The sequence below is a fragment of the Bufo bufo genome, chromosome 2 (assembly GCF_905171765.1).
Source record: "Bufo bufo chromosome 2, aBufBuf1.1, whole genome shotgun sequence".
Taxonomy (NCBI): Eukaryota; Metazoa; Chordata; class Amphibia; order Anura; family Bufonidae; genus Bufo; species Bufo bufo.
Window position 1 is genome coordinate 776,012,356 of NC_053390.1, and position 26,561 is coordinate 776,038,916.

The following is a 26,561-nucleotide window of genomic DNA, read 5'->3' on the forward strand; positions in this document are numbered from 1 at the left end:
GATGTCTTACTCTGACTCCTAGCCCAGGGACCGGTCGAAGGGTAAGTTAGGGCTCCGAGGTTCCTGCGCATGGGTCCTCCTACCTTCAAGGTCGGCCCATGCAGGTAGGAGTTAGGCTGCGTTCACACGGGCGAGTATTCCGCGCGGGTGCAATGCGGTAGGTGAACGTATTGCACCCGCACTGAATCCTGACCCATTCATTTCTATGGGGCTGTTCAGATGAGCGGTGATTTTAACGCGTCACTTGTGCGTTGCGTGAAAATCGCAGCATGCTCTATATTCTGCGTTTTTCACGCAACGCAGGCCCCATAGAAGTGAATGGGGTTGCGTGAAAATCGCAAGCATCCGCAAGCAAGTGCGGATGCTGTGCGATTTTCACGCATGGTTGCTAGGTGACAGTCTATTTACTGTATTATTTTCCCTTATAACATGGTTATAAGGGAAAATAATAGCATTCTGAAAACAGAATGCATAGTAAGTGATCAGTTGAGGGTTAAAAAAAATAAAAAAAATTAACTCACCTTCTACGTTTGTTCGCGTAAGTCCCGGTCTCTTCTTTACTTCTCAAAAGATGAACTATGGGCTAAAGGACCTTTGGTGACGTAAGATCACATGGTCCATCACCGCGGTGATGGACCATGTGATTGGAGCATGTGATCTGACGTCACCAAAGGTCCTTTAGCCCATAGTTTATCTTTTAAAGAACTAAAGACCGGGAGAACTACGCAAACAACAGGAGAAGGTGAGTTAATTTTTTTTATTTTTTTTAACCCTCAACTGATCACCTACTAAGCATTCTGTTTTCAGAATGCTATTATTTTCCCTTATAACCATGGTATAAGGGAAAATAATAACATCTACACAACACCGAACCCAAACCTGAACTTCTGTGAAGAAGTTCGGGTCTGGGTACCACAGTCGGTTTTTTATCACGCGCGTGCAAAACGCATTGCACACGCACGATAAAAACTGAACATCGGAACGCAATCGCAGTCAAAACTGACTGCAATTGCATTCCTACTCGCGCGGGTTTGCCGCAACACACCGGACACGCTCGTGTGAACCCAGCCTTAGGGTCAGGTTAGGGACGCTGTAGGAGGTGACCTGCTCCCTATCCTGTTTGTCCTGGTCAAGCAGCGACCATCATCCTTCGGCACACGGCTGAGGGTTTCCCCCATCCTCAGCCGTGACAATATATTCCCTATATTGCTATAACTTCGTTTTTTAGAATATTCGACATATTCTAAAACAAGAATATATAGCAATATAGAGAATATTCGTAAAATACACATATAGACTGCAATTTAGCTAATATAGTGATATAGAACTTTTTTTCAATAGTGTACATTTTTTCCAAATCTGAACTTCAGAATAGAAAAAAAAAATTGATTATAAAAAAAAGATTATAGCACTATATTAGCTAAATTACAGTCTATATGTGTATTTTACGAATGATCACTATATTGCTATAACTTTGTTTTTTAGAATATTCGTTATATTCTAAAACAAGAATATATAGCAATATAGCGAATATTCGTAAAATACACATATTAGCCATAGCCAACCAATTGGAAAATTGCCTTATACAGTTAAAAGAAAATCGCAATACGCGAATAATTAAATCGCATATTATTCGCAATAAATAGAATAATGACGAATATTCGATTTTCGACGAATATAAGACAAATATTCAATCGAATATTTGCGAAATATCACGAAATCGAATATGGCACCTCCCGCTCATCACTAGTAGTGGGCAGATGGAGGGAGTTATGACAGCAGGATCAGATATTAAGGGTTCATTCAGACTGCTGTATTTGTCCGCCAAAATGCGGATCCATTTTTTGCGGATTATATGCAGATCTACGGCTCCACAAAACAAATAAAACATATCCTATACTTGTCTGTGAAATTCAGGACATGGCCCCATTGAGTAAAAAATGGCCAGAGGAAGAGAAGGCGCTCATAGGGTGAGTATATAGAGACAAGACAGTGTCCTCTAAATCAAGGTGAGTAAAATCTGCTCACTTGTTGGAGTTGCACCGAATTGGGTGCAACTACAATAAAGACACGCTGAGAAAAATACAGCAAGTGACTGGTTGGTGCCGCCGACTGTGTCCGAGATAACACCTTGGGCGGGGGCCACACCGCCGATCGTACGCACCACGTGCAAGGACCGGCGGGCGGCAGCGCTCCAGATCATTCATTTGCTGCAGCGCTTCAGACTTGAAAAAGGGGTCCTTTGAACCTCGAAACGCGTTGTCCTACAATAAATCTGATTGTACCTAAACATCCGGTTGTGACATGCGCCTTGTGTCCACAAGCTCGCTAGACCACTGAAGTCCAGAGGAGCACTACAATGGCCCCATTGAAGCCTAGGGTCCGCAAAAATGTGGAATGCAATCGTTTTTTTTTTTGTGGACACGCTGAACTGTCCACAAAAAAAACGGATCCGTATTTTGTGGACAGCATACGGACGTCTAAATGAGCCCTAAACAGGTTTTCTTTTTAGTCTGTGCCTATTGAGAAATATAGGTCTGCACAGGAGTTGTAGACAACAAAGATTATCAGGCACCTCTACCTGTATGTGCAAAATTGCTACATTTAGTATTTTAGATTCATTAAGATTAGGGCAGTGGTGGCTAATCTCCGGCACTCCAGCTGTGATGAAACTAAGACTCCCAGCATACTCTATTCATTTCTATGGAGTTCTGAGACCAGCCAAGCAATTGTACATCTTGGGAGTTGTAGTTTTACCACAGCTGGAGTGCCGGAGGATAGCCATGACAGCATTAGGGCAATATAGAAAACTTGGTTTTAAAGGTGGGCACACTGTACAGTACCTTTTACGGCTGCAAATATATGTTAAAAGCTGTTAAAAGACTAGTTTCACATCTGTGGCACAGCTCTCCGGCAGGCTGCTCCAGCAAAGAACAGCCTGCCATAGTTCTCCAGATCCAGCATTGCTGGGCAGTACCACCTGCCTGCCGGGCTCTTTTGACTATAATGGGATCCAGCAGAGATCTGGCCGCTACCAGGCAAATATGCTGAGATTTGGCCGGACATAAAACGTTCCACGCAGCGGTTATTTTCTGGCCAATTCATGCCATTCTCTGCTGGAAAGCTGTGCTGCGGATGTAGGGTAAAACTAGCCCAATATCAAGATTTGGTCTATCTGCTGCTTGAGAGCAGATATATTTCCACATCATTAGAATCAGAATATTTAAAGGATTACTGTACTTTGGATTGGATTGCAATGCAGTAACTACAAAACAAAAAATAAATAAAAAAAACAGACACAAAAAAGATAAACACATCCTGCATGATATGATAAATTGATACATAAATGTATATGGCCATTAGAGATGAGCAAAGTTTTAACAAATTCGATTTATTTGCTTCGCAACATTTTTTCCAAAAATTTGCTTTGTTCCAATTTAATTGGTCACGAAGCGCGTTAAATCAGCTATATCCCAGCCTGCAGGGAGGGTGTATCTCGGTGTACATCACTGTGCATAGCAGCAACATGCATAGCTAGTCCTGTCTGGTAGTGAAACAGTTACTGCGGACACCGAAATAACAGTAGATTTAGACAGCTTATTCACCCAAATATGAGAATCAAGGCCTAATAAAATTGTGTATCTATTAAACAAGATGGACACCCCAATAACAGTAGAATTAGACAGCTTATTCACACCAATTTGAGAATCATGGCCTAATGGAATTGCTTATCCATTAAACTGCATAGTGTTCAGTTAGGTGTGTGCCATACACAGTGATTGATGCAAAGTGGGCTGTCCCTGCAGTCTCCCAGTGCTCTCCCTACAGTGAGTAAAAACTCTCCCTATGATCTCCCTACACTGTCCCTGCACTCTCCCTATCCAATATTCCACAATTAAAGGCTTCTTGAACACTGTCCATAGTGCTTGTCACGTCTCTACCTATGCTGCATGGCATTATGGGTGATCTCGCGTTCCTGGGGTTCTTACTTTCACTTTGTAAGACATGTAGCTGCCATTTTAGGAAAAAAAATGATTCGTTACCATGAAGCGCAAGGAAACTCAGATTTGTTGCGAATCAAATTTTTCCTAAACTTCAGGTCGAATTCCACTTCGGATTCTTCGATTTGCTCAACACTAATGGCCATAATTAAAGACAAAAAATAACAGCACTCTCTAGGCACTATGTGCAAAATCTATATATAAACTAATAGCACATTTGATATGATAAATATAAGGTTGTTGGCAATTATTTTGATCAAAAAATATCTGTGCCCACCCACCACTGCAAGGTGACCTTGGTCCAGGAGGGGAACCCAGATATATGTATCACACTAATAAAAAGCACTTGGAAACGAGTGGATGATAGGAGTGCGTTCAAGTTTGTACTACAAAGACAAAAAAAAAAACAACACAAAAATAATAAACACATCCAACATGACATGATATATAGATACACGGATGAGCATGGCCACAATGAAAGAATAAAACCCCGGAACACAAGGCACTAAGTGGAAAATCTATATATAAACTAATAGCACATTACATATGATAAATATAAGAAACCTTCAATACAGTAAGTACTCAAGTATTCTGCAGTTCCAGCATAGTGCTTTGCTTTTTTAGTAAATAATTTCCTCTTTTAATTTCTACAACATAATATAATATTAATATCAAATTATAATTTTACAATATAATAATATCACAATGATGAAAATACGGCAATTTTCTAACTGAAAAACATATCTTTCAACCTACATAAGCTGTGGTGCTGAGGAGTAAAGCTGGATTCTTCTTGACTTGAGTTTGACTATGCAAAACCTGGTCCTGTCAATCAAGAAGGAAAGGGAGGGGCTGACAGCGAAAGCAGGGGGCTGCACAGAATGGCTTGGGCCTGACCTCGATGCTCTTAACAGCTCATTTGCATATGCATTAAAGGTACTTTTTCTCCAGAATGAAGCAACGGATCACTAAGTGAAAGGTATCATTACTGTACCTTCACAAGAGGCAGATTTAGTTGCAGAAAATTGACTGAAAATCAGTTCTGTTCATCTAAATGGGGTTGTGTTGGCTCCAAGTGCAACAGGCTGCCCCCCAGGGGCCATCAGGTCTCAGTGTTTAGGAATTCTGAGTGGTGATGCGGCCTCAATAGTGTGTGTCACGGTCCTACCTGGATACTGTTGCTCCCCGGGATTAGTCTCCATAGCAACAAAGGAGTTGTAGTTGGTGGAATAAGTAGAGTCCAGACATGGTGAAGTTTAACGGTTTTACTTGAACAAACTTGCAATAAACTTGATCTTTCTCTTGGCTCTAGTAGGCTAAGGGTAAACTGTTAGGTAAACTTTAATACTTTGCTTTATCTCTCTGCTGCTGTTCTAATCTCTGGCTTCAATCTGGTTCCTATCAGCTTCAGTTACTGAGGTATCCTGTGACCTGTTTTGCTGAGTAGGGGTCTACCACAGTTTTCCCCTTCAGAGGTACTAAGTCCTTCTACATATCAAGAATGGGCTGCTCTCTGAGCTACTTTCCCAAAGCTCCTGGAGCAGCAAGGGGAAAACGCTCCCTCACCGCACCACGCTACTTTACCCTCTCACTCCAATTCTCAACTCTCTACATCTTCCTGCAGACCCCTCCCTTGGTAGAAAAAGGGCTTAGCCCACTACTGCCCAAAAGGTGGAGAATGGAATGGTAAGTTTCGTTCTATATAATGGTAGATACACTGCCAGATACACTGCCACCTGCTGGTTAACCAGGCACAGTAAATGAACATAACAATTTATGCTTATAACAAAATGACACTGCTGGTGTTGGTACAGTTGGTGGTGCAAACCAATACAATGGCAGCAAACAGGCTAGCAACAGGAATGTAAGAGTGGTAGTGTCCCTCGGGCCACTACACAAGCACATGGATTTCTGCAAGCACCATTCAGATGAATGGAATTCATTTTCTGCAACCAAATCTGCCTCGTGTGAAGGCACCCTTACATTCAGCTGAGCTAGCCCTACTAGGCAGTGTGCCGGGCTTTTCAGTGAATTTCCATTTAGATTTTGGAGGATACTTCTAAAAATTCATTGTCCAAAGCAGACAACTCATAAAACTCTGTCTATGTCATCAAAGGGTAAACATAAAAGATTTATAGACATCTTGTAAGCCTCTGAACTTAGGTCCCTGGTGCCCCAGCTGTGCCAGTGTTAGGCCTCTTTCACACGGGCGTCATGTTTTTTGCCCGGATAAGATGCGGGTGCGTTGCGGAAAAATGCGTGAATTTTCTGCTGCGAGTGCAAAACATTGTAATGCGTTTTGCACGCGCGTGAGGAAAATCGGCATGTTTGGTACCCAAACCCGAACTTCTTCACAGAAGTTCGGGCTTGGGATCGGTGTTCTGTAGATTGTATTATTTTCCCTTATAACATGGTTATAAGGGAAAATAATAGCATTCTTAATACAGAATGCTTAGTACAATAGTGATGGAGGGATAAAAAAAAATAAAAATTTTAATCACCTTAATCTACTTTCTCGCGCAGCGTGGCTTCTCTTCTGTTTTCATCTTTGAGGAATAGGACCTTTGATGACGTCACTGCGCTCATCACATGGTCCATCACATGATCCATCACCATGTTGATGGATCATGTGACGGACCATGTGATGAGCGCAGTGACGTCATCAGAGGTCCTATTCCTGTGCACAGCAAAGAAGAAGACAGAAGAGAAGCCGGGCTACGCGATCAAGTGGATTAAGGTGAGTTAAAAAAATTTTTTTAACCCCTCCAGCCCTATTGTACTATGCATTCTGTATTAAGAATGCTATTATTTTCCCTTATAACCATGTTATAAGGGAAAATAATAATGATCGGGTCCCCATCCCGATCGTCTCCTAGCAACCGTGCGTGAAAATCTCACCGCATCCGCACTTGCTTGCGGATGCTTGCGATTTTCACGCAGCCCCATTCACTTCTATGGGGCCTGCGTTGCGTGAAAAACGCACAAAATAGAGCTTGCTGCGATTTTCACGCAACGCACAAGTGATGCGTGAAAATCACCGCTCATGTGCACAGCCCCATAGAAATGAATGAGTCCGGATTCAGTGCGGGTGCAATGCGTTCACTTCACGCATTGCACCCGCGCGGAAAACTCGCCCGTGTGAAAGAGGCCTTACAGGTCCCTGTATAAATTTCCTAAGTTCCAAGTAAAGGACTTAAAGATAACATTTTGCTGCAGGTTTCGTATTTACTGTAGGAGAAGGTAACGCTATCACTGCAAGAAGCCGAACAGAGGAATAAATAATCCTGACACTGCCTGAACGGGGGCGCCCATTTAGCTTGAAAAAGATATATCGGCACTGTCCAATTATTCCTAGGATAGACAGTATTATTGATTGAGTGTACCCTGCAGATTACCTCAGTGAGAGAATAGGGTGATTATGAAAAATGATTCCTAAAAAGAAGATAAAAATACCCCGGCCTGTAACTCCGGCAGAAAATGGGACAAACAACCTTGTATCTTTCTATATCGATGATTGCGCTGGTATTACGTCTCCGGTGGAAACAGTGATTACACGTTGCTCCTTCTTGTACTGTAAATGGGGAGGAGAGCGAGCAGTACAAAAACTGGAGCTTCTACTATACAAAAATCTTTATGACCGTCAAGTTGGTACATACTATGCCAAGGTCTAGACATACCCCTACCCTTGTATTATTAACCCGTTAGGGACCACCAATACGTCTTTTTATGGAGGTCACTAAGGGGCCGTGCGGTGAAAGATAGGATCCTACTCTAATGGCCTGGACTGGTAGAAGCACTCATCCTGGATGTTTAACTCCTTAGATGCTATGGTCAATAGCGACCGTGGCATCTACGGTAAGTGGTTTCAAGGGAGTCAGTGCGGGAGGACAATGTTTCGGCATGGCAGCCTGGGGCCAAATGAAGGTCCCCCATTAAAAACTACAACTTGTCCTGCAAAAAAAATAAGCCCTCATATGGCTACATTAAAGGAAAAATAAATAAAAGTTATAGCTCTTGGAATGCAAAGAAGAAAAAAATTAAAACATTTCTTGATCATTAGGGCCCAAAACAGGCTGGTCACTAAGGGGTTGAATTACTTTTTGAGGATATTCCATTATGAGAAGCCATCACTATACGATCAGTAGAATGAAGGACCAGTAGTGCTTGCTGCAGCCCTGGAATAGCACCCTCAATGCAAGTGTGGCCATGCCGGGTATTGCAGTTTATCAATTGGATGAGGATGTCACTGTGATGCAGACTGCAGTGAAGGAGCCCCACCACTTTACTGATCACCACTGACCCTTCATTCTGCTGATGGTTGGGATCCACCACCAGTCATACATTAATGGAGAAACTCCATGGGCCATTGTATGGACCCATCAAAATTCTCACATAGCTAGGACCAGCCCTAAACATCACATGGGTCCAGAGGTCTCTCCATACATGGCTCCTCTTGCTCGGGTAGATTTATTTCAAGCTAGAAGCACAAAGGTAGTGTCCTTTCTCAGATGGATTGTCCCTTCTACTGCAGCTCTCTTCCTACCAAAACTCATGGAACGTGTCCTTTCTGCTGCAGCTGGTTGCAGTTGAAGGATGGAACTGAGCATGTGCGTCCACCTCAGTGAAGACAGAGAAAATCTTGCTTGAATTACTCAGTGGCTATACTAAATTTTTAAAAACCTGCAATAATAAAAGTATTTAGGTTTTTGTTGAGTAACCCTTTTAAGGTGGTCATATATTTTAGAAAGCTGCCGGTCCATAGCTATTCCTCACTCTGTTGGGCAAAGATGGGTTATGAATGGGGGGAGGATACTAAGGCTGTTCCTGCAGCCTTGTCAGATATTGCTGCCTACCCGCCTGACCCCGTTGACTATAATGAGGTCCTGTAGAGATCCAGCCATGCAACGATTCTTGTCCGGACGATTGCCGGCATTCTATGACGGAACAGCCGGCCAGAGAGTGTGCCGCACACGTGAAACTAGCCAGAGCCGCTGCCAGACACCTATCTCTTGGGAGAAATTAACCATTTTCATGCCTTCTCTCCTTACCTGCTCCTCAGGGACGGCGTAACGTCACGCCTTGGTAACCAGTGACTATACCGTATCACGCTGGCTCTACGTATTTGAAGTCCGACGTCAGTCGGAGGGTACTGTATTCGTCACACCTTGGATTATGTTTATTATTAACTTTATCGATCTAAGGTTCTCTTCATGGTGCCCGGAGCAGATGATCCTCTCAAAGCTCATGAACATTTTCACACCTTGTCGGCACACTTTAAATTAAAATTCACAAGTTTGGAATAAACTTTCTTCATCCTGTCAGTAGGAAAGCTTTACTTATTCACACTTTTAAAGTTTTATTACCAAGACTAAGAAGTAAAGATGAGAGACTCTATCAGTCTTGCTGCCACTTAAGGTGAATTTCCTATCATGGAGCAAGGTGCTCTCATATCAGACAATGGGGGGTGAAATCTATAGTAAAGTACTTTAGCCTCCATTTTTTCATATTAGGAAATTACTGCTCCTTAAAAACATTTTGGGATGTATTCATATCAACATGATTTTTCTAAATTTAAATTAGTTTTTTTTTTGCTTGTTTACCATAGAATGACTTTAGTAAGAGGAGAGGGGACTGGCTGGATCCCCCTGGAAGAAATGGAGAGACACTTTTATTAAAGCCGCCGCATCCGTTTTGCAGATCTGCATTATAAGGATGTCGTCCTTATACATCCCACAATTTTTGTGGGACCTACTGTTGAAAAGCCAATTCTTGGCCGCAAAATGGCAAGAATAGGACATGTTCTATTATTTGTGGCCTGGACAGCACACAAATGACATCCAATATAAATTAATGGTAGGGTGACCACATTTCCAAACTGCCATTCAGGGACACCCGCCCCGGCCCCCCCGCACCCATGTCCACTCCCCAAAAAATATGATTTTTGATACTTTTTAAAAAAAATTAAGTCACTTAGTGACAGCGGCGTACTTTGTACTTACGCTGGCAAGTTCATTGCATCGAAGTTATGCTTGAGATTGCTATAAACATAACTGCCTGTGCATTGTTCAGTAATTTGTGATTGTGCCCTGCACACAATCACTGGCTACCTAAAACAGGTCATATTTTTAATGTGTTAGACATCTCTTAATCCCCTTTTATAGAGAGGGGGATCTGTGGATGACACTGCTATGGGGGGGATCTGTGGATGCCACATACCGTATATAGCATCTTATGCTATATGTGTCATCCCCAGATCCACCCCATGACAGTGTCATCCCCATTTCCCCCTCCATAACAGTGTCATCCACAGATCTCCCTCCCTATAACAGTGTCATCCACAGATCTCCCTCCCTATAACAGTGTCATCCACAGATCTCCCTCCCTATAACAGTGTCATCCACAGATCTCCCTCCCCGCCTCTCACAGGAGTGTACATATATAAAAAAAGCATATTTCACATGAACACTTACAGTTACTTGGCTTGGCCCTTGGGGATCTCGGACGCCACTTCAACACTTTGGCCGGGGGCTCGGCGGAGCTGATGTTGTGTTTTATCCTAATGAGAAAGATTTCATAATAAGGATTTGGAGAAGGGGCAGAGGGATAGCAGAGCAGGGAGAGGCTGGTGCTGCTACTAGGGGGTCATACCATGGGGGAGTAATAAAACCCACCATAATGCCCCCCAGTAGAAAGAATTCTCTTTATAATGTGCAAAACATACCCCCTTGTAATGCCCCCAGTTGAGCTAATGTCCCCCATAATGTGCCAGTATAAAATACCCCTATATAGTGCCCCAGTAAATGGCTCCATAGTGCTCCTCTCCCCCCTTCCTGCTAGTGCCCCCCATAATGTACCAGTATAAAATGCCCCATATATCGTGCCCCAGTAGATGCCCTCAGTGTCCCCCATAATTTGCAAGTATAAAATACCCCTTCTTAGTGCCCCCCGTAGATGACTCCATAGTACTCCTGTCTCCCCTTCTCCATAGTACCCACCATAATGTGTCCCAGTATAAAATGCTACTGTACAGAGCCCCCCATATAAAACACCCCTTCTTTGTGGCCTCAGTAGATGCCCCTATAGTGCCCACCAATAATGTGCCAGTAATAAGTGCCCTCAATAACGTGCCACTGCCAGTAACAAGAGCCCCCCAATGTGCCAGTAACAAGAGCCCCATCACGTGCCAGTAATAAGCCCCCCATCACGTGCCAGTAATAAGCCCCCCATCACGTGCCAGTAATAAGCCCCCCATCACGTGCCAGTAATAGGCCCCCCCATTACGTGCCAGTAATAAGCCCCCCATCACGTGCCAGTAATAAGCCCCCCCATTACGTGCCAGTAATAAGCCCCCCATTACGTGCCAGTAATAAGCCCCTCATTACGTGTCAGTAATAAGCCCCCCCATTACGTGCCAGCAATAAGCCCCCCATTACGTGCTTGTAATAAGCCCCCCATTACGTGCCAGTATTAAGCCCCCCCATCACTTGCCAGTATTAAGCCCCCCATGATGTGCCAGTATTAAGTCCCCCCATCATCATGTGCCAGTATTAAGCCCCCCCATCATCATGTGCCAGTATTAAGCCCCCCCATCATGTGCCAGTATTAAGCCCCCCCATTGTAATAAGCCCCCCCATTGTAATAAGTCCCCCCATTGTAATAAGCCCCCCCAATGCCAGTAACACTATTGTAAAAAAAAAAAAACAACAAAAAAAACCACTTATACTTACCTCAGTGTCAGCGATGCGATGCAGACTCTTCCTGTGTCCCGCGCTGTAAGGCTCGGGCGGTGCGATGACGTCATCGCCCCGCCTTCGCCGGCCTCTGATAGGCTGCCGGCCTAGTGCCTGCAGCCTATCAGAGGAAGGGAAAGGGACACGCCTCTCCCTCCCCTGCACCTCCGCTGGCACAGGCAGATTACTAAGGAGATGAGCGCAATGGAAGCGCTCATCTCCCTGTGCCCGGCGGCGGCGGCTCACTTGGGGGGGCATTTTAGTTGGGGGGGCACATGGGGGGGCACAGCATGATGTAGGGGGGGCCGTGGCCCCCCCCTGGCGACGCCACTCAAATCCAGTCTGGCAGGCAGTTGATTCCGGGACTCTCTATTGTCCCGGTTTGAAGGCTCCCGGGACACGGGACAAAAACGTAAATTACGGGACGATCCCGGGCAAACCGGGACACGTGGTCACCCTAATTAATGGGTCCATGTGCAATTCACAAAAGATGTAGATTGGACATTACATTTTCACGAAAAAAATCTAAACATTTATCTCCCAATGGGACCAAAACAATTGGGGTCATTTATCAAACTGATGTAAAGTAGAACTGGCTTAGTTGCCCATAGCAACCAATCAGATTCCACCTTTTATTTTTGACAGCTCCTTTGGAAAATGAAAGGTGGAATCTGATTGGTTGCTATGGGCAACTAAGCCAGTTCTACTTTACACCAGTTTAATAAATGTCCCTACATGTTTTCAGATGATTAAGGCCTCATGCACACGGCCGTTGTTTTGGTCCGCACCTGAGCCGCAGTTTTAGCGGCTCGGATGCGGACCCATTCACTTCAATGGGGCCGCAAAAGATGCGGACAGCACTCCGTGTGCTGTCCGCATCCGTTGCTCCGTTCCGTGGCCCTGCAAAAATATAACATGTCCTATTCTTGTCCACGCTTTGCGGACAAGAATAGGCAGTTATATTAAAGGCTGTCCGTGCCGGCCTGCAAATTTGCGGAACGCACACAGACGCCATCGGTGTTTTGCGGATCCGCGGTTTGCGGACTGCAAAACACACAACGGTCGCGTGCATGAGGCCTTAGGGAAAATTGCAGCATTATTTTCCATTTAAGAATAGGATTAATTCTATGCACTTCACGTTTTCCATTTCATACAGCTGAGAGCCTCTTGTCCCAATTAATATATCCTTTGTGTTTTAATACATGCTGGAAGAAGAAATATCAAGTGGTGGAAATTAAGACCTGGCTCCTCCATTTGAAAGTATAATGACTCTCATCAAGAAATGGTTATTTATAACAGGGCTAAATAACACCAATTATAGAGTTATGCAAGAAAACGTGTGTATGTTGGATTTTAGGGTCTCAATTTCTCAAGAGCGGGGTTGAATGTTTCCCCAATAAACACTTAAGGACCTGGACAATTTCCATTTTTGCATTTGAGTTTTTTCCTTCCTGCCTTCCAAGAGCCATAACATTTAAAATGTTCACATAGCCGTATTAGGGCTCATGCACACGACCGTATGTATTTTGCGGTCCGGAAAAAACGGATCCGCAAAAAATATGGATGACGTCAGTGTGCATTCCGTATTTTGTGGAACGGAACAATTAGCCCTTCATAGAACAGTCCTATCCTTGTCCGTAATGTGGACAATAACAGGACATGTTCTATTTTTTGCAGAACGGAAATACACAGAAACGGAATGCACACGGAATGTAACTTCAATTTTTTTTGCGGACCCATTGAAGTGAATGGGTCCGCATATGGTCCGCCAAAAAATGGAACGACACGGAAAGAAAATACGTTTGTGTGCATGAGCCCTAAGGGTTCATTGTTTGCAGGACCAGTTGTATTTTTAATCACACCATTTAATTCGGGATCATGCACATGACCACTAGTGTTTTTGTGGTTCGCAAAAACGCATAGATAACAGCCATGTGCGTTCCACATTTTGTGGAGCAGAACGTTCTGCTCTCTATAGAACAGTCTTATCCTTGTCCGTAAAACAGACAAGAATTGGACATGTTCTTTTTTTTTGCAGGTGCCGCAGAAGGAATATACAGATGCGGACAGCACACAGTGAGCTTTCCGCATCTTTTACAGCCCCATTGAAGTAAATGGATCCAAATCTGAATGCGCACCAGATGCGGACAAAAACCACGGTCGTGTGCATGAAACCTAATCATACTTTGTACTGGAAAACAGGATAAAATTCTTTGTGGAGTGAAAAAATAAAAAAATGCAACCTCCCCCCTGTTTTTTGGGGGTTTGTTTTTACAGTGTACACTATGTGCTAAAAATTACATGACAACCTTATTGTGTGGGTCAGTACGTAATTGATATTACATTTTTTAGCTTCTATTATGTTTTACTACTTTGAAAAAGTAAAAAACCTTAAAAAAATAATTTTGGCATCGTCATATTTATGTTTTCTTTAATTTATTTGGGGGAGGGGGAACAATGTGACCGAAAACAGCAAATTGAGAATTTATTTTTTCTTTACAACGTTCACCGCGCACAATAAATATTTTTATATTTCATTGGTTTGGATATTTTTGGACACGGCAATACCTATTATGATTATTTTCTATTGTTAATTTTTATGTTTAAAATTGGGAAAATTGGGTTCATTTGAAATTTTAATACTTTATTTTTTTTATATCTTTAAAAACTTTTTTTTATGTTTTTTACAGTATTTTTTTGATCCCCTTAGGGGAATTCTTTTCTTTTTTCTTTTCAAATAAATTTTTATTGTAACAATATAAATAATGAAATACAGGTGGTAATGCACATTTGAAATCAGGGAGATAACAATTTAGAAAGTACAATGGCACTCAGGCACGAATGTCAACAATTACATGTGATCTTGTGATTGGTTGTACCATAGATTGTAATAGAATAATATTGCAGGCCATAGCTTTGCAGGCAGCTCACTTTGACAGGCGTGGGAGCCTTCACAAGACCCCTGGCCACCATAGCAACCAATCAAAGCCCTGTGATTTTGTGGCTGGGGCTCAATTGCAGGGCAGCGGAAGCCTCCTCCCTCTGTCTAACCCCCACAGATGCTGTGGTTGCTATTTGTAGTGTCCCACTACGTAAAGGTGGGCACTACTAAGGGTTATGTTGCTCCCACCTCCTGTGGGAGAAATGTGTTTTGTATTACATTGTAATGCCATGTTAATTCCTGTGTACCAGGCCTGTTAGGGGTGTAGTTTCTCCTCCCAAGCTGTAGAGGGAGCTAGGGCACCCCCTAGTATAAATAGTTAGGCTCAGACAGGAAAGTCTTAGTGCAGTATATTCCAGGAGGTTAGTTAGTACAGTCTAGCATGCCTGAGGGTTCCTGAGCAAAAGAAGCTCAGAAGTTGCACCAGGAGAAGAGTCTGCCTCCTGAGAAACCAAGTTCCTAGAAAAGTACAGTGCAGAGCCAAGCTTGTTCCAGCCAAACAGAGAGCTGAAGGGCAGAAGGATATAATGAAAGCAAGGAGTCATATACGAGAGGAAGTTTTCCCTAACCAAGGATAAAGCCAGCAATAGGGCATACGGGCCTTGGGATAAAGACAGACAGGATCTGAGGAGAAGTGCAGCCTGATCTGTAAGTGTTTTAACCCTCTGAGTATCTTGCAAGAACATTGTGCCTGCCATTTGATGTAAAGCCTGCCTGTCACAACTTTTAACCTGTGGAACTGACCAAAAGACTGTAAATAGTTAACTTGTTCAGTAAAAATAAGTTTTGGTTCACTGCAACTTGTGTTCCTCATTTATTACTGCAAGAAATCGGTGTGCCACCGTTACCGGCACTGGCGTCACGAACTTTAAGGGATCTTGCCACAGGCACACTAAACCTACAACACCTAGGGCACCTCACCTACCACCTGGCCTGGTCCCTGTACACAGAGAGTGCCCCAGAGGATCCATGTGCCAACCTCTCCATCACTGCTGTACGCCTGCCCAGGGTATATAAAAGCTGTGAGTACCAAGAGCAACCATCGTTTTGCCTATTAACCGTGACCTCACATTCGCTCACCCTGCAGGGCTGCGTACTGCATATTGACAGCGGCATCTGAGGAGGATAAGTGGCACTCTGATTATACACCCTCCTGCATAGGGTTATAGAACCAGTGGCAGTCTGTATTGATTTTTTATTTATCTTTCTTCACACAGCATTGGCACATAAACACCTGATGGTTACAATTTTTCATATAAGGCACAAAAGCTTAGTGGTTGCAGTTCACTCTAGGTGGCACTATTACCTAAACATTCTAGAACATAACTTGTACAAAAATACTATGATCACAATCCAAAACCACAACTAGCAAACCCTTGATCCGCTACCAGTGCAGCGTCCCACTACACGTGTGTGGGCACTGCTTAAAAGCACTTTTTACCCTAAAAATTGTATTATGCTGTATTATGTGACTTTGTACTAATTTATCTGCAAAATCCCTGTTACCAGGCAGTTTAGGTGTAATTTATGAATCCCACCACTAGATGGGGATAAAGCTTAGGTCTTATATATATACCTAGTTCAGGCCTAGTGAGACAGGACGGGGCAGATCAGTGATTAGTCAGTCTGCTGAGAGTGAGAGAGTGCAGATCCAGCACTTCTGCTATGATGAAAGTTTAGTCCAGAAAGGGACAAAAGAAAAGACTTAAACATCCAAAGGATAAAAGCCACAAATCAGGCATCAAGGACCTTTGGAATATTCAGGTGAAGGATACCATAGCCTCCGGCCAGCTCACCAAATTACACTGATACAGAAAATATCCGGCTAAGCTTAAATCAGGCCTAAGAAAGCCTAGGAACAGTGGACTTGCAGATTAACTCTAAAACCAACAAGATACTGTATTCTGTACTGCTGCAACCAAAGTCAACCTAAGTAAAAGTTGTGAGTTGTATCTTACCACTGCCTACTTCATTATTACTACCATTGGTTGTACCACCATTAACGGTACTGGTGTCACGACAAAAACCATCAAGGGACTCAGCCGCAACAAGCACCCTAAGCACCCCTAACATCAAGGGCACCTGAACCACCATCTTGGCTGATGCTTCCCTACCACAGAGCGTGCCCCGGAGGATTTCGTGCTGTCCACCTCAACACTGTGCTGCCAGCCCAGGGAGGCTTTCTGCTAACCATGAGCAAACTGATGAACTGTGTGTTATTATTTGGCCCCTCATCGGTCCATCGTGCACCTCATGTGTTGCCCCTGCGCTAGTGGCTGGCTGCACCAGTGTTCCTTAACCCCTATTATTAATAGGAAGCTAAGGCATTCCCTTTCACCAGAGCCTGCAGCAAGGCTGGATGGACTTGGCTGCTAGTGACCCAGGTTACATCTGCAAAGTAAGGTGGCAGAATACAGGTGCAAGCTTGCTAGAAGCATACCTACCAGAATAGCCAGGGAGCAAAGAGAGGTAGACTAGCAGGGTCATAATCTGAAAAAGCCCAAACAGCACACAAAGGGTTAATCCAAGAAACCACCATGGTCAGAAGAAGAATCCGAAGAAACCAATTCAGCAGGCCAGAGGTTAATCCAGAAAATAGCCACGGTCATTATACCAGGAGAATCAGAAGAAACTAAATCAGCAGACGAGCAGTTAATCCAGAAATTAGCCATGCTCAGAATACAAGGAGAATCAGAAGAAGCCAATTCAGCAGACAAGGGGTTACTCCAGAAACTAGCCACGGTCAGTATACAAGGAGAATCAGAAGAAGCTAATTCAGCAGATGGGACGTTAATCCAGAAACTAGCCACAGTCAGTACACAGAGGTCTTTCTAAGGTACAAAGCACAGAGCTAGGATACATACGCAATAACCAGCTATGCAATGGCTGAAAAGCAAAACTTAAATCCCCAGCCTAGCTCTAGGATTGGATGCCAAGCCGGGGACCTGATTAGGCCTTAGGCCTCAGGTCAGCGTTGTCACATGGGCCTCAGGTGAGCGTTGTCTTCACACAGACCTTCAGACAGTCTTAACTTCAGACTGCTCTCCAGCTATATCTAACAAACACCAGCCTTAATACATTGTCCCCACAATGCATTTACATCATATATACAAACCAATTACAATACACAATATGGGTACATAAACATGGAACAGATTTGCTAGCTCAAATTTGCGTTTGTTAAATCCTTAGCATTTTACAGTACCTACAAAAAAGATGAGATTTTAAGAAATCTCATCCACAGTTTCCAGGACTGAAATATTGATATTTGCTGTTTGAAGAAACCACAGCATTCAGGCTAGTGGTATGGCCTCTTCCTATTATACCAAGCACAGCGCCATACATTGTAGACTGGTTTGGTATTGCAGCTCCATCCCATTTAAACCCATGTGACTGATGGATGTGATATCACAGGCCTAGGTAGAACCCACTGTGTTTGTCTAAGCTCTGCAGGCCCTACTCTATTGATCAGGGGGGGAGTGCCAGGAGTCAAACCCCCATTGATCCGATATTGATGATCTTTCCTAAGGAAAAGTCAGACATTTTTAAAGGGGCTATCCAAGATTTGAAGAACAAGGCTGGTTTCATCTTTCTTCCAGAAACGACACCACACTTTTCAACAGGTTGTGTCTGGTATTGCAGCTCAGTTTCATTAACATGACTGGGGTTGAGCTGCAATACCACACACAGAACCTGTGGACAGGTGCGGCGCTGTTTCTGGAAGAAAGAAGTCAACAAGTCCACTGGGTGTCAGCTTACGATGTGGCCACCACTTTGACCTGACGGCACCAAATTAACACCCAAATTGGGTGAAATTCGGAGTAAAAATTTTGCTGTAAAAATCTGTGGCCGTACCCTGAAGTGACTGAACGGTTCAGCTGTTTGAAGTGCTGCATCCTCAGTAGTGATGGTGCAGTGAGATTACAGTTGTTAGTACAATTCACTTGAATGGGAGAGGAATCTAGACCGTGTGTCGGTGAACACTGAAAAGGACGTAGTATTCCCATGGGTGCTGTGGTCCCTTCAAATAGCTGATCAACAGGGGTGTCGGGAGTTGGACTCTCCAGTCTCCACCTATCTGATAATGATGACCTATCCTGAGGATAAGTCACCAATATCATGAAACTCCTTTAAACAGTCTTTCAAAGTGAAGCAGTCTCTCTACCTGCATTGGAGTACAATGTTCACCCCCTTTACACCTATCGCTTCATTTTATCTCCATTTCTGGAGTGTGCTGCTTTAAATACATGCACCGCTGAGTTATTCGAGACTGGAGACTCTGCGATCATTTATGTAATTGCTTTATCCAGACTCTCAGCTTGACAGAACCCCACTCCTACATCAGGCGCCCGTGCCTGTAAAACGCTCATTGTTACAATTGAGATGTATTATACATTGCTATTTTCTAGCGGCAGGAAGCTGAAGAATGAGCTCTGCAAGCATATTAACTGAGAATTATTTTACAAGTTAAGTGATATTAATGCCAAACAAACACAATATGGTTCCTTCCTACATATTTCCAATCTGCTAATTTTTCCCCTAGCTTTAATTGCGTTTGGTAAGGATTGGATACAGACGCATAATGACTTATTACTGAAAATAAAAAAACACACGAGGAAACAAAATAGACTCTTCTCCTGCATAAAGTTCTGGCAAATATGACGTAAAATGTAAGAGAAAGCACATGGAGAACTCAAAAAGCAACGTACACTTAAAAGAATTGTTCATGATTCCCTCCCACCGTGTTAATCATTTACCAGATCCTCTGGACGCTCTATTCATGGCCGACTCTTCAAGTCTGGGGTCCCACACCCAAGTCTTCCCACGTCAACATCTGGTTTGATGCAGGGCACATGACCACTGCAGCCTATCACTGGACACAGCAGTCACATGTCACCAGGGCCGGGCCGACACAGAGGCTGGGGAGGCTCCAGCCTCAGGGCGTAGGCCAGCTCCCCAGCCTCTGGGCGGCAGGCAGGCCACTGACCACGTCGCTGCTGCTGCCGCGCCTGCTGGGCGCGCTGGAGGACGGAGGGAGTAGTGAGCACTTGGCTCTGACTTACGCGCTCCATCCCCGCTCCGCCTCCTGGCTCGGCCACTCCGCTGCTCTGGTCTCTGCTCAGTGCTTGCCTGACTGGCTGCGTACAGCGCGCACTTGGACCTGACGCGCTGTACGCTGTCAGGTCACATGTGCGCCCTCTGGAGGCCAGGAACAGCGCAGGCAGCAGCACAGCACTTGGGCAGCTCAGCCTCTGTTGGTGGAGGACCTTGTCCCAGTCCTGCATGTCACCCATGCTGGAAGATCTGCAGAAAAGGTCCCCAGTGGTGAACATTCCCTTTAAACACAAGAAGTAAACTTCCTGTAGAGTGGCTTGACATGGTGTTTCTAAGGGTCACTACACACATGATTTTGCTCTGGTTGTTTTTTGTTTTTTTACATAGAAAATTATCACCTGGTCCATATAGTCTGCCCTTATATTATATATTTTTATATTAGGATAAACAAGTGTTTATCTCAGACATTTTTAAATACACTTACTGAAGATTTCCCAACCACATCTCCTGGACGTTTGTTCCACACGTCAACCACTTTTTCAGTAACCTTACCTACCAAATCTTCTCCTATGGCCCCATTCACACGTCCGCAATTTCGTTCCAAATTTTGCGGAACGGAATTGCGGACCCATTCATTTCTATGGGGCCGCACGATGTGCTGCCCGGATACGGAATTGCAGACTTCAGGGTCCGCAATTTCGTTCCCGAAAAAAATAGAACATGTCCTATTCTTGTCCGCAATTGTGGACAAGAATAGGCATATTCTATTAGTGACGGCGATGTGCGGTCCACAAAATGCGGAACGCACATTGCCGGTGTCCGTGTTTTGCGGATCCGCAAAACACGCTACGGACGTGTGAATGGACCCTATGTCTGTCGCCTACAAAGATATTAAACAGAATAGGACCCAGGATGGCTCTTAGAGGTACACCACTTGTGACTTGTCTCTCCCCAGAAGAACACTCTGATATCTATCCAACTGTGGATCCACTGAACTATCCAAGGATTAAAGAAGTTGTCCCATCTAACAATTTCATACTCACCTGGCGTGAGCTGCGCTGTTCACTTCCTGGTTTCCGGCTTGTGAGGCTGGGCGGGCTTAGTGAGCTTGATTAAAGGCTTGTCCCGGCCGGGCCGCAAATCGCTGTCTTGAACGTGCACGCCGCCGCGCATGCGCCATGGTGACTTCTTCCTGGCCAGTATAGTACAGAGCCGTGAACGCGCACACAGCCGCGCATGCACAATGGGGAGTTCTTCCTGGCCGAGTATAGAACAGAGCTGCGCTGCATACAGAGCATGCGCGTCTCTGTACTATACTCGGCCAGGAAGAAGTCACCATTGCGCGTGCGCAGCAGCGTGCGGGGCAGCATGCGCGTTCGCAGCTCTGTACTATACTGACCAGGAAGAAGTCACCATGGCGCATGCGTGGTGGCGTACACGTTCGAGACAGCAATACGCGGCCCGACCGGGGGAAGAAAATGTGTTCTACGCAGGTGCGGCCCACTGATGCTGCACACAAGCGGTGGCCGTATCTAGTGGATACCAGAAGACAACAGTGGGGTAGGATTGAAAGATTTTTTCCAAGATAGGTAGGGATTTGCTAAAAGAATATAATTACAAAAATGCTCACAGGCACTTCTATAACAAATTAAAATAGGATCAATGAGATGGGAATACCCCTTTAAGTCCAATCTTCAGTAATTTATCTATCAGCTCTTTATGTGGCACTGTATCAAAGGCTTTGCTAAAATCCATGTAGGCAATATCCACGGCACCTCCTTTATCCAACATTTTTGTGACATAGTCAAAGAAATCAATAAGATTAGTTTGACATGATTGGCCCTCAGTAAAGCCATGCTGTTTTGGGTTCAATAAGTTGTTGGTTTTTAGGTGGTCAATTATCTTCTTTTTTTTTAGGAGGGTTTTCATTATTTTTACTACTGCAGATGTTAAGCTCACTGGTCTGTAGTTTCCAGCTTCCTCTCTTCTACCCTTCTTGTGGATGGGCACAACATCTTCAGGAATATCACCTGTTAAGAGGGACTGGTTAAACAAAACTCTTACAACTACTGGGACTGCCATGCCCATACAAGTCACGATTCTGAGAGCTTCCTACTGAAAATACTGAACCAAAATTAACTATTCTATTGGTCAGTCAAAGCCTTATCCCCATCAACATAGTTATTTTCCCCATTTCTAATTTTAGTAGTCCCACAGTTTTTCTTCTTTCTATCACTAATATACCTGAAGAAGTTTTCATCTCCTTTCTTATTAGATTTGGCCATTTCTGCTTCCTTGGATGCCTTGGCAGCCTTGATAGTATGTTTGGCTTCCTTCTGTCTAATTTTATACAGCTCTGTCACATACACTTCTAGAGACTTTATACCTCCTATATGCAGACTTTTTTTTTTAACTATATTACTTACTTCTCTAGTAAACCATAGTAGTTTCTTCTTCCCTTTACGCTTGCTAATCAGTAGGGTTGAGCGAATTGAGCTTCTGATCACAGATCTAAAGTCGATTAGTTAAAAAACTTTGTAATGCTGTTTCCATACAGCATTCACAATGTATTTGCTCCGTGTAGGAAAACTTTATCTCGTCCAAAGTTGCGCAAAACTTTGGTAAATGACTTTGGTATTCCTATCTGTGGATTTAAAAACATTTTAAAATAGGAATCCGAAGTCGGCTTTGGTACCAAGCTGACTTTGGACTATGCAGATAGGAATGTCTAAGTCATTCACCGAAGTCTTGCGCAACTTCGCACAAGACAAAGTTTTCCTACACAGACCCAATACATTGTAAATGCTGTACAGAAACAGTATTACAAACAAAAAATTTTAACAAATCGACTTTGGATCTATGGTCAGAAGCTAAATTTGCTCAACCATATAGTTTATTTGCCTTTAAGTTGGCCACTTTTAATAGTGTCCACTGGGCGCCCGCTCTTACTGTGTTATCTCAACCTTTTAATTCCTTTTTGGAACACTCCCCCATTTCCTTGAAGTTAGTCTTTGCAAAGTCTAATACTTTGGTTGTAGGGTAGGATTGTTCCAAGTTGGTTTTTATAGCAAACCATAAACACTGATGATCATTGAAACTTAGACTTTCTTCCACATTAACCTCTGACACCAGATTCCCATTAGTGAATACTATTAGTGTTGAGCGAATCGAACTATCTGAAGTGGACTTTGATCCGAAGTTCAGGGAAAATTAGATTTGCTGCAAAACCGAATTTGCTTTGTGGTAAAAAAAAAATGCTCACCTCATCCATTTGAGTGCGAAGAGCCCGCCGCCATCTTGATTGAAGATCCCACGCAAAATCTCTTGCACAGTGTTGTATGACGTCAACAGGCCGGCCGATGTGATTACCTCATCATGCACCACGTGGGATGCGTAGGTGGGCTCTTTGCAATCAAATGGATGAGGTAAGAACGATTTTATTTATTATTATAGACATTAATATTAATGTCAGATGCCGCGATCTGCGATGAACGGGGCATCTGAGGGGTACAATGACGGGAAGCTGCGCAATTGCTGCTCCCTGTTGTTGCACCCACTACTTACGAAGAAATGCTCTTCGTGACGAAGTAGTTAGCCACAAAGCAAATTTTTGGGTAAAATTTGGCGAAGCAGCCAAATCAAATTTTCAAGAACTTCCCTCATCTCTAAATATTATATCTAGATTGTCATCTCCTCTGGTTGGTGATGTAACAAGCTGCTCGTATACTGTAAATGCATCTATTAGATTCCTGGTCCTGCATGTAGGAGCACTAGAAATTTTCCTATCTGCATCAGGCATGTTGAAAAACACAATTTAAACAATTAAAAAACTTCATACAGTAGAAACTGCTCACAGTTTTTTTTTATATACATGAGACCTAAAAATACCACAGAGTTTACAAAAACGGCAGTAGCAAAAAACACTTGTGTGACCTGCATTTCACATTCCCCAGAAGGCCTCATGCACACGACCGTTTTTCGGGTCCGCATCCGAGCCGCAGTTTTTGCGGCTCGGATGCGGACCTATTCACTTCAATGGGGCCGCAAAAGATGCGGACAGCACTCCGTGTGCTGTCCGCATCGGTAAAAAAAATATAGCATGTCCTATTCTTGTTCGTTTTGCGGACAAGAATAGGCAGGTATACGGACCGCAAAAAACGGCATGGTCGTGTGCATGTAGCCTAAACCTGACATCTGGAGCTGATGTTTTTACTGCTACAAACGTCAGTTGCCAAAAACGTCCCCAAACTACAGAAGTGCAACAAAAGTGCCATAAAAAAAACTGCTCTTTTTGAGTACATTTATATACTTTTCTCTGACCGGCCAATAACCCAAACTATCTGGTAATACATCACCCATCGGGTCCTATTAATGTTGGATTAAAGGAATTTTACTGAGTGTAATAGTGTCTGCCACTGGTTTGTACAAATGTTAAATTATAATAGGTTAGGAAAACACTATGGCTATACAGCTGCACACATCTGCCATTAACTGCCCATTTATAAAAAAACATGTATCTATACCACATAATATATGTTTTTTTTTAAGACAGCTAAGGTTTTCATTAAAGTTGACATTGCAGGATCGCAGTGCCTCTCTTTGGGCACATGGGTGAAAAACATTAGAAGACTCTTATTTGTGCATCACAGACATGGTGTCACTTGTACTTTTCTTGTCCTATTGCAATTTTTTGGGATACTTAAATAAGATGCAAACAAGTCTTATGATCATCCTTTCATATTGGAGCCATATACACCTTTGATTTGGAAGCAGCCAGAAATGTCCTCCTCAGTGTATAAGAGAAATGTGTTAGTAGATGGAGCACATTCATTATGGCTCATTAAAGAAAGTTGACAAAAAAATTATTTTCAATTGGTCTTTATTAAGCGTGTTCAGCAGTTTTTGAGAAAAAAGGGTTAAAAAATGTGTCTATTTGCAGACTGTTGCTCCTGAGTCCCGTCAGCTGACAGCTCATGTGAAGCCTTATAGCTGATCTCCTGACCTCATAAACACTCATTATAGCTAAAATCTCATCAAAAAGATAACAATATGGCTTAAATGTATGTTTATAAGGTCAGGAGATCACAGATAAGGCTTCACATGAGCCGTCAGCTGAAGTGATACTCTGCAAACAGACTCATTTTTTAACCATTGTATCTCAAAACAGTTGAACATTTTTCATAAAGACTAATTGAAAAAAAAATGATTTATAGGCCAATATGAATAAAATGCAATCATTAAAAAATTTGCCCCAAAGGTGTCCTTAGCCTGTAAGGAGGTTCTGAGTGATGGTCTCACGGTGCGGTTCACTGTGAAAGTTGTGGCCGTGTAGGCTGGCTGCATGCTCTCTTGCGTACTGGCTGCAGGCTGACTCCTGTGTATGCTGGTTGCTTGGGGCTGCATGCTGGCTGCGGTGTCTTGTGTGAACTGTTGCCTGTGAATGTGTGTACTCCCTGTGTCTGCATCTCGGTGCAGTTCTTGTCGCTGTTGCCGTGTAGGCTGGCTGCAGGCACCCTCGTGTACTGGCTGCAGGCTGACACCTGTGTAAGCTGGTTGCTTGGCACTGCGTGTTGGCTGCGGTGTTGTGTGGGAACTGTGGCCTGTGTTTGTGTCTTCCTGTGTCTGTTTCTCTGTGGTTCCTGTCACTGTTCCCGTGATGGCTGTCTGCATGCGCTTTGTGTACTGGCTGTGGGTGTTTCCATGTATGCTGGTTCCGTGATGCGTGCTGGCTGCGGCCTTGTGTGAACAGGAACTGAGTTTGGATCCACTTGGGATTGTATTTTCTATGGTTCTGGTACTCCTGATGGGTTAACTTTTCCTGATCTGGGCCTGGTTGTGGCTTATCAGGTTCCCTCGTTATGCAGCTATTTCTACCTGTGAGCTGTGGGGCTGTGGGTCAGTTCTTTCCTGTGTCTTGTTGGGTGTAGCCCCTTGCTGCTGACCCAGGGGGTTTGCCATCTGCTGTGTCTGTTCTTCTTTACCTGTCCTGTGATCTTGTTGATGTTATGTCCTTGTCTGATCTTCAGTACCTGTTCTGTGCCTTGATCTACTCTGTTCCATGTCTAGCCTAGCAGTGCTCTAACTGCGTCTGATAGCCTGTCAGTGCTAAACTGCTTCTGATCCTGTCCTTTGTCCAGCCTGGCAGTGCCTCCTGCTTCTGATTTAGTCTGTTCCTTGTCTGTCCTGCAGTGCTTTACTGCATCTGTTCCTGTGTATGTCCTGCCTTAGTGAGAGCGTCCCTGGGTTCTCCGGAGGGAGAACATCTAATCTGTGTGCAACTCTGCCTGTGACCGCAATGCTTCCATTCCGCTTGGGGTCCATGCATCTGCTTCTGTGCTGGTTCCCGTTTGTTGACTGCTTCATGTCCTGTGTTTGCTTGGGTTCCAGTTTTGTTGTCTGTTCCGCTGGTGCTTGCACCAGCGTGGTTCTCCGCAGGTAGCAGCCAAGTGTGTGTACCGGGACCTTCCTGGAGATGCGACCAGTGAGCCCTCACCCCAGTTCATCCCCACAACCAGGGGCTCTGTGAAGAACGGGGTTCACTGGCTCTCCGCCCTCTGGGTTTTGCCTCTGGTCTGCCGGTGCACTTGGCTATGTGGTAGTTCTACCACTATTGCCTAATCTGCATGTCTTTACTGTCATGTTCATTTATTACACATGTAATAAAGTACTCTGTTGGTCCCTGGTCTGTGATCTGCCTATATCCTGTTTGCAAGACGTCCCGGATGGGACCCACTATGACATCCGTATAGCTAAGGCCTCATGCACACGACCGTATCTATTTTGCGGTCCGCAAAAAACGGATCTGCAAAAAATACGGATGACGTCCATGTGCAT

General features: G+C 44.0%; 1 protein-coding gene across 1 annotated transcript in view; it reads left to right on the forward strand.

The window, feature by feature from the left end:
* The window catches only part of STK32B (serine/threonine kinase 32B), a 305,645-nt gene that overhangs the window by 115,365 nt on the left and 163,719 nt on the right, over positions 1-26,561 (forward strand). The gene's annotated exons all lie outside the window — the stretch shown is intronic.